Source organism: Nicotiana sylvestris, chromosome 1 (genome assembly GCF_000393655.2).
Source record: "Nicotiana sylvestris chromosome 1, ASM39365v2, whole genome shotgun sequence".
Classification (NCBI taxonomy): domain Eukaryota; kingdom Viridiplantae; phylum Streptophyta; class Magnoliopsida; order Solanales; family Solanaceae; genus Nicotiana; species Nicotiana sylvestris.
In genome coordinates this window covers 32765292-32773921 of record NC_091057.1, presented here as the reverse complement: position 1 = coordinate 32773921, position 8630 = coordinate 32765292, and the positions used below count along the sequence as shown (strand labels likewise).

Here is an 8630-nt window from a genome sequence, read left to right as displayed (position 1 = left end):
GTAAACTGCCACTCAAGCAAAATATCAATAGAACCAGCCCCTCGGGCTACTTCACAATCACTCGAAATCAGCCCCTCAGGCAACAACATATATCAAGGACAGCCCCTCGGGCGATATCATATCACTCACACTGGGTACCCGCGCTCACTAGGGGTGTACAGACTCCAGAGGGACTCCTACAGACCAAGCGTTATCACAAACCCTCTCATGGCATAAAAAGTCAGGCCCTCGGCCTCTCATATATCACAACACAGTAGAACATGCTGTGGCGCGCAGCCCGATCCCATGATATCCTCACAACACAGTCCCTCGGCCTTACTCAGTCAGAAACCTCTCAAGCCATTCGGGCTAACAGTAAAACAGGGTGCTCAGACCAAAATATCATTTTTGCATCAAATCAGAATAAATAAGACTGAGTTATGAAATTAGTAAAACTTAGCATGAGTACAGTTATTAAATCAAAACGGTGAGGAATTTCAGTAAAAAAAGCCCTTAAGGGTCCAAACAGTTGGCACGAGCCTCAAATATGTCATTCAGCCTAAAACATAGTAATACTTTCTAACATAAGATAATATCAAGTAGTTTCAGTTAAATACGCAACTTAATAGTTGGTATGGGACAGACCAAGTCACAATCCCTAACGGTGCATGCCCCTCACACTCGTCATCTAGCATGTGTGTCGCCTCAAAATAGTACAACTATGTGAAATCCGGGGTTTTATACCCTCAGGACAACATTTACAATCATTACTTACCTCAAACCGAACGGAACTCTAACCCGCGATGCCTTTGCCTCTCGACTCGGCCTCCAATTGCTCCAAATCTAACCAAAATCAGTATCACATCATTAATACATGCTAAAGAATAATGTCCAAGCAAAAATAATCAAATAAACTCAAAAATCCCGAAACTGGCCAAACCCGACCCCCGGGTCCACATCTCGGAATCCGATAAAAATTACAACACTAGAATCCTTATCCTCTCACGAGTCTATACATACGAAAATTACAAAAATCAGACCTCAAATGGCCCCTCAAATCCCCAATCAAAACTCTCCAAAACTCAAGCCCTAACCATCAATGTCACCACAAATTCCCCAGTAATTTCATGATTAAGTAGTGGATAATTCATCACAAACATCAAATACAAAGTCCACGCAACTTACATCGCTAAAACCCCTCAATTCCTCCTTGAATTCCTGGCTTGGAACTCCAAAATCGCACAAAAATGGTGAAAGAATGGTTAAAAATCACGAAGGGACCTTTTCATCCATTCTGCCTAGTACTTTCGCACCTACGGCCCATTTCACGCACCTGCGGGCCGCTTCTGCGGTCAAAATAACAGCATTTGCGGTTTTAATTTAAGTCACCAACTTCCACACCTACGCCCTAGGCCTCGCACCTACGGGATCGCAGGTGCGGTCAATCCCTCCGCTCCTGCGACAAACTCTGCATCTGCGGTTGCTTTCCGCGCCTGCGATCATCGCACCTGCGGTCCCCACTCCGCAGGTGCGGAAACAACAGAAGCAGCAAAAATCTACAGCAATAATTCAAGGCCAAACCTCCCATCAACCACCCAAATCCATCCTGAGACCCTTGGGACCTCAACCAAACATGCCAACAAGTCATATACTACTATTAAAACTTGTTCCAACCTTCAAAACACTCAAAACAACATTAAAACATCAAATCACCCTCAGATTCAAGCCTAAGGATTTCAAAACTTTCGAATTCCGCAAACGATGTAAAAACCTATCAAACCTCATCCGAATTACCTGAAATTTTGCACACACGTCACAAATGACACAGCGGACCTACTTCAATTTTCGAAATTCCAATCCGACCCTGAAATCAAGATTTCCATTATTGACCGGAAAATGCCAAAATTTCAATTTCACCAATTCAAGCCTAAATCTACCCCCAGACCTCCAAAATACATTCTGAACACTCTCCCATGTTTCAAATCACCTAACGAAGCTATCCAAACCATAAAACCCCAATTTCGAGATCATTTACCTATAAGTCAACTTCCGGTTGACTTTACCAACTAAATAACCAACTTAAGAGACTAAGTGTCTCATTCCACCCTAAGACCACTTCGAGCAAAACACCACCAACATGATATGATGAAATACAACCAAACAACTCACAAGGAAGCAGAAATGGGAAAAATAGAACGGTAATTCATGAAACGATTGGCCGAGTCGTTACATGATCATTGGATCGCAAACAATATCTCACTTCGTCACCTTATCTAAGTCCCCATACCTAAACATGAACTAAATAAACATGTAGCTTCCCTCATATCCAACTCAATCTGGGATATCTCTAGCTTCTCATTTATGTTACCACCAAATATTATTTCCCTTATCAACAACACCCATATTTTTACAAATCATCAAGGAGTAGATACCCCTTACTGGCACCTTACACATGACGGCAATTTCACCTCATCTACTGCCTACCTCCACATCCTACACCAAAGCAACCACTGCAAATTCAAGTTCCCTCATAATTGGATTTGGAAACTATCAACCTTACCAAAAATAAAATTCTTTCTATGGCTACTAACTCAGGGAAAACTCCCACGAAAACATTCCTTTACCACAGAAGAATCACTAACAATCCTTACTGCCCTATTTGCTTTAATTTTAGGGAAGACATTCCTCACATCTTTCTACACTACAAACCAGCTCACACATTATAGCATCACCTATGAATAGCAACACCCTCATCCAACATCACCGATTGGTTACATAAATATGTACCTTGTATACACTAATTAAAATAACACCCAAAGTTTCTATACCCTTCCTTATATTAACACCAATCCTATTATGGAAAATCTGGCTAAACTGTAATAACAATCATCACAACAATCTAAATCAACCAATAAACCATGCCACTATTATCTCACTAGCTACACAAATAACCTACTTAACTAATATCACTCGGAAAAAATCAAAAGTACTAGGGAAACTACCTCATGGCACAAACCACCTACACACATTATAAACTTAACATTGATGGATCTTATGATCCAAAAGTCATCATGGAGGAGGATGGGGAGACTTTCGAGATACCTTAGGACAATGGATCTATGGTTTTGCAAAACGCTTACCATGCACAAATGCCTTACAAGCGGAGCTTCTGGCACTCTACCATGGTTTAACCATTGCTCTTAGAAAAAATATTTTCCCCCTAATTATTGAAATGTACTCACAGTATTACTCCAAATCCTTCAAACTGGCAATCCAAAATACTCACAACTTATTTTCTCATGTAGGTCGATGATCCAAAAGCTGAACGTGCAACAACTTACCCACACGCTTAGAGAAGGCAATGGAGTGGCTGACGCGCTAGCTAAATTTGGGAAATCAAACATGGGATTATCATCACAATCAATCTTGTTTTTTTGAAGAACCTCCCCTTTTTACTTTCATGCAACTAGATTTTGATGTAAGTGGCACTAGCTCCTTTCATTCAGAACATTGTTTGTAATTCTATTTTTAATTAATGTAATTCTCCATTTTAGCAAAAAAAAAAAAAGAGACTATAATAGTGAAATTCCACACCTACCATCTTTAGTATGTTTTTTATACATGAAAAGGAAATGGAGTGACTCAAAAAGTAGTCGTTGAGCCTAATCCACTTATAACACCTTTGTCTTTATTAGATTAGCTAATCAATATACTGAAAATTTAATGTTAAAAGAAAATAAGACATTAAGACTAATCCACTCTGAAAATTACCTCAAAATATGAGGATTGCTCAAAATTATATAAGGAAATAATAATCCAGTACACTTGGCCAATGTAAGACTATAACATCTCACACGCATGGGGTATAACAATCGGAGTGTGGATAGCGTGATATGCAGCTCCAACATTGGGAAATACAACATGGACGGTTCTAGCTCTAGTGGGATTTTTCCCTATATATACTATAATATAATAAGGACTTATTTATTACTTTTCTCAAAGTTTTTCAGTTTTCAATAGATACCTTAACTTTTTTAAGAATTTATATACAACCCCTTTAAAAGTATCTCACCCCATTATTAATACCGTCAATTAAGGGATTCAGTTACATTCTTTCTTTTTTTTCTTTCCTCTCATCTCTCTCTCTTCTTCTATGCAAATTTTACTGCCAATTCATGTAGCTTTCACCTTAATATTGGTCCTCATTTCCTACGACGAAAATCACACATAATATTTTGGCACTCATCAACACACATAAGGCTTACTGTACTACATTTGATTAATGAAAAAAATAATCAATTGATTAATTTAAATTAATATGGCTACTAAATATTAAATTAAAAAGCTTTAAAACTTTGAATTTGATATTCGTGTTTTACGATTTTGTGATTTATTTGGATTAGGTATTTTTGCAAGTGATTGAGAATATCCTTTGGATTTTATGTCTCAATTTTGAGGGAGATTGGTTAAGTATAGAGTTGGTTTTAGGTGAAAATTCAGATTGAAACTCGAAAAAGAAGAAGTTGCAGGAACTGTATGATAATTATATCAAAATTATATATATCTGAATTTTATCTGATACATCAATACCTAAGACATAATTGTATCATAAATGTCTCGTACTTATATTACAGTTGTATCTAACTTGTATCTAATACATTAATATCTAAATCAACTCCTGATACAATTGTAACAACCCGACCAGTTGTTTTGGAAATTGGCGTCCCGTTCGGTGGCTTAAGGTCTCGAGTAGCTTCGTACTATGTATTATTACTTGCTTGTATCACCAGGTTCGATTTTCGGACGATTCGGGATTTATTTGGAAGAACAATTCTTGTTTTGAAAGCTTAAGGAAAAAGAGTTGACCGGAGTTTGACTTTTGTGAAGACGACATTGGAATGGTGTTTCGATGATTCCAATAGTTTTGTGTGGTGATTTTGGACTTAGGCATGTGGCCAGATTTGGATTTGAATTTGGATGTTCGTAGGTTAATTTGATGCATTTTGGCGAAAGCTGAAAAGTTGAAGGTTTGGAAGTTGAGAGGTTTGATCGGGAGTTGACTTTGTTGAGCTCGGGTTCGGATTTCGATTTTGGGAGTTGGTATTGCTCTATTATATCATTTGGAACTTGCATGCAAAATTTGAGGTTATTCGGGTTGATTTGATATGATTTGGCGCGAGTTATAGAAGTTGAAAGTTTACAAAGTTCGATTTGAGGTACGATTCGTTGTTTCGATGTTTGATGTGATTTGAGGTCTCAAGCATGTCCGTGTTATGATATAAAACTTATTGGTATGTTTGGATTTGAAACTTATTGGTATGCTGAAAGGCCTGGTTACTAATGCCATCGCATCTGCGGATAAAGGGCCGGAGAAGCGGCCAACAAGGCGCAGGTGTGGGCTTTGTGTGAGAAGGTAGGAGCCACAAAAGCGGATATCTGGGTGCATCTGTGCAATCACAGAAGCGGAATTCGAAGCGCAGAAGCATGAGCTCATAAGCAACTTTGGCAGAGGCCAGGCTTTTCTGCAGCAGTGGATTATTTGCCCCAGAAGCGACCTTGTGACTGCAAAAGCAAAATCTCTGGCAGAAAAGTTTATAATTTGAGGGTTTGGTCATTTTATGCATATCTTGAGTTGTAGACATCGGATTTGAGCGATTTTTGAGATGTTCTTCACGTGTTGGATTGGGTTAAATGCTCTTTATCCGTATTTGATTATATTCCATCATTCTATCTTTATTTTTAATATATAATTTGTGGTTTGAATGGTAGGAAAATGTAAATTTTCATGAAAACTTTCAAAAATGTATAATGATGATTTGAAGGACGATTTTGATGTCGGAATTGAATAATTTTGTTATGGTTGGACTCGTATCGTAATGGGTGTTCAGATTTTATAAATTTTGTCGGATTTTCAAGTGCGGGTCCGGGGTTGACTTTTCAGTTTTCATTAAAGATCGAAGTTTTATTATGTGGAATCATTTTCTATAGTTTTTATTTATGATATTAAATTATTTTGGCTAGATTTGAATCGTCCGGAGATTGTTTCACTCTAAAAAGTCATTTTAAAGTATCGATCTAGCTTCTTTGAGGTAAGTATCTTGCCTAACTTTGTGTGGGGGAGCTACCCCTATGATTTGAGTTGTTTGTGCTATTTATGTCATGTGAAAGCCATGTACGCGAGGTGACGCGTACGTACTCAGGCTTATATGTGGAAGTTGACCAGTCTAGACTCTTAGGCATCTTTTATGTACTTATTTGGAATTGTTAGCACATGTTATATCTTTTATTTGACATGTATACTATCACATGCTTTATTTGAAGTTGTTGTTACATGTCACATTCGCACTACTAGAAAATGATTTTATTGGAACGGTTATTTTGCAATGATTTTTAACTGTTACAATAAATCATATATTGGAATGGTTTTAACCATCCCAATAGAGTCAAAAGGCTTCTGGGACACTTCTGAAGAATAACCGTTTCAGTAGTATAGTAACCGTCACAACAACAACAACAACAACAACAACCCAGTATAATCCCACTTAGTGGGGTCTGGGGAGGGTAGTGTGTACGCAGACATTACCTCTACCCTGAGGTAGAGAGGCTGTTTCCAAATAGACCCCCGACATCCTTCCCTCCAAGAACTTCTCACCTTGCTCTTGGGGAGACTCGAACTCACAACCTCTTGGTTGGAAGTGAAGGTTGCTTACCATCAGAGAACCTTCACTTCCAACCAAGAGGTTGTGAGTTCGAGTCTCCCCAAGAGCAAGGTGGGAAGTTCTTGGAGGGAAGGATGTCGGGGGTCTATTTGGAAATAGCCTCTCTACCTCAGGGTAGGGGTAAGGTCTGCGTACACACTACCCTCCCCAGACCTCACTAAGTGGGATTATACTGGGTTGTTGTTGTTGTTGTTGTTGTTGTGACGATCACCATAAGTAAATATATGGAGACGGTTTGTAAAAGCAATACGATAGAGTTATCTCTGGGAACAGTTTGGTAAAATAAAAGTATATTTATTTTCCCTTCTTACTTTCCCTCCTACATATTTATTTAAAAAAAGTTAAATAAATGACCCCACTAATATTTTAATAACTCTTTAATATATTTTTTAAGTTAAAACAAATATTATGAAATGTTCCTTCACTCTCTCTAACTCTCAAAACTTGAAATTAGACATCTTCTCTCTCAGCCTCAACCTAGAACACATTGATCTCACCATCCACGAACTCTGTCGGCCAGCTCCGACAAAGGACGACAACTGCCGGTGAATGACGACCAGTTTCGGCTAACATACGACAATCTCTGAGGTAGGCTATCAATTTTTTCCCATGTTCGATGTTTGTATAACTGTTCGATTTTCGCTTTATTTTTTCACTTCTGCTTTCTTTTTCCCCTCTGTTTTCTTTATTTGGTAATAGTTCTGATTAACCCATTATTTTGCTTCTGCTTTGTTTGTATTACATGATACATTTTGTGATTTCTAGTTTACAAAATTGGGCGATTATTTGTTAGGTTTTGATTTTGTATTTGAAACCATGAGATTTTCCTTGTTCGATGTTTGCTATCGCTGTTCGATATTCTCATTTTTTCTTTCTCTAGTAATATTTTTGATAAACACATTCTTTTACTTTTGTCCGATTATGCGTGTGCTGCTTTCACTTAAAATGAAAGGGAGCATGGATAGAAGACATTGAAGCACCTAATACGATGAACTTATATGTTGGTATTTACAGTCCAATTGAAATCAGAGTTGCGACATATATCTGTAGCTAATATTTACAAATTTAAACAGGGCTGAATCCATGAAAGAAATATTGCTGTTGAGACGAGTTTATATGGTCAGTGAGGATAGATATAGCGAACTTCAACTTGCTTGTAATTGAGGCGTAGTTGTTATTGTTGTTGGAGTTCTTCATCCTTAGTTTCTTGTCCTATCTTATGAGTGTGTAGAATTTGGTCTCAATACATCTTCTAAATAAGATTATGCTCATTTATTTTGTGCACTGTAGGATCATTATCTATTGGTGAATTTTAGCCAAAGCACTTGAGACTTTAGATAGTGAAAACGAATCATGTGCAATTATGTTGATTCTGCTTCCATGCATTCAACAAAAAGAAGGTTGTGAAGAGAGATTGCTGCTCTGCATGAGGCAGAGTTTCAACGAGGAATTAAGAATCGGTAGGGAGCATAATGCTTTTATCTTCTAGTTTTTTTGGTTTATTTTATTATTATCAAAGCAAGAGATGTGGATTACATTCTTGCTTGTACTAAAACAAAGAGGTTATGAATGTTAATTGTCTAGTGATTTAGGAGGATCTATTTCTTCATATGGTGTACCGTTTAAATATTTTTTTTAGAAAATGACCTACACTGATGATGTCGGGAAGAAGATATTTGCTATCTAATATCTTCAAGGTTACTTGGTATACAGAGGATTCAATTAAATTCTAGCATTTTCATCTGTACTATTCTGAGTTTTCTGATTCTGGTAATTCAATTCTAGCATTGTCATTCAGTAAAATGTATTTGCATTTAAGAAGATACTGATGTACAGGTCTCCTATACAGAACTTCAAACTCTTATTTCTCCCCTCTCATAATATTTTATGTCTTCTTCATGGCTTTTTTGGCGCACTGCAAATGCCTCCTTT

At 37.5% G+C, this 8630-nt stretch overlaps 1 long non-coding RNA gene across 1 annotated transcript; it reads left to right on the top strand.

Annotated features, from left to right (window-relative positions):
• Window positions 1–7156: 7156 nt before the first annotated feature.
• Window positions 7157–8307, top strand: LOC104241806 (uncharacterized). Its single transcript, XR_714822.2, has 2 exons — window positions 7157–7286; window positions 7989–8307. It is a non-coding gene; the product is annotated as an uncharacterized lncRNA (long non-coding RNA).
• Window positions 8308–8630: the final 323 nt, after the last annotated feature.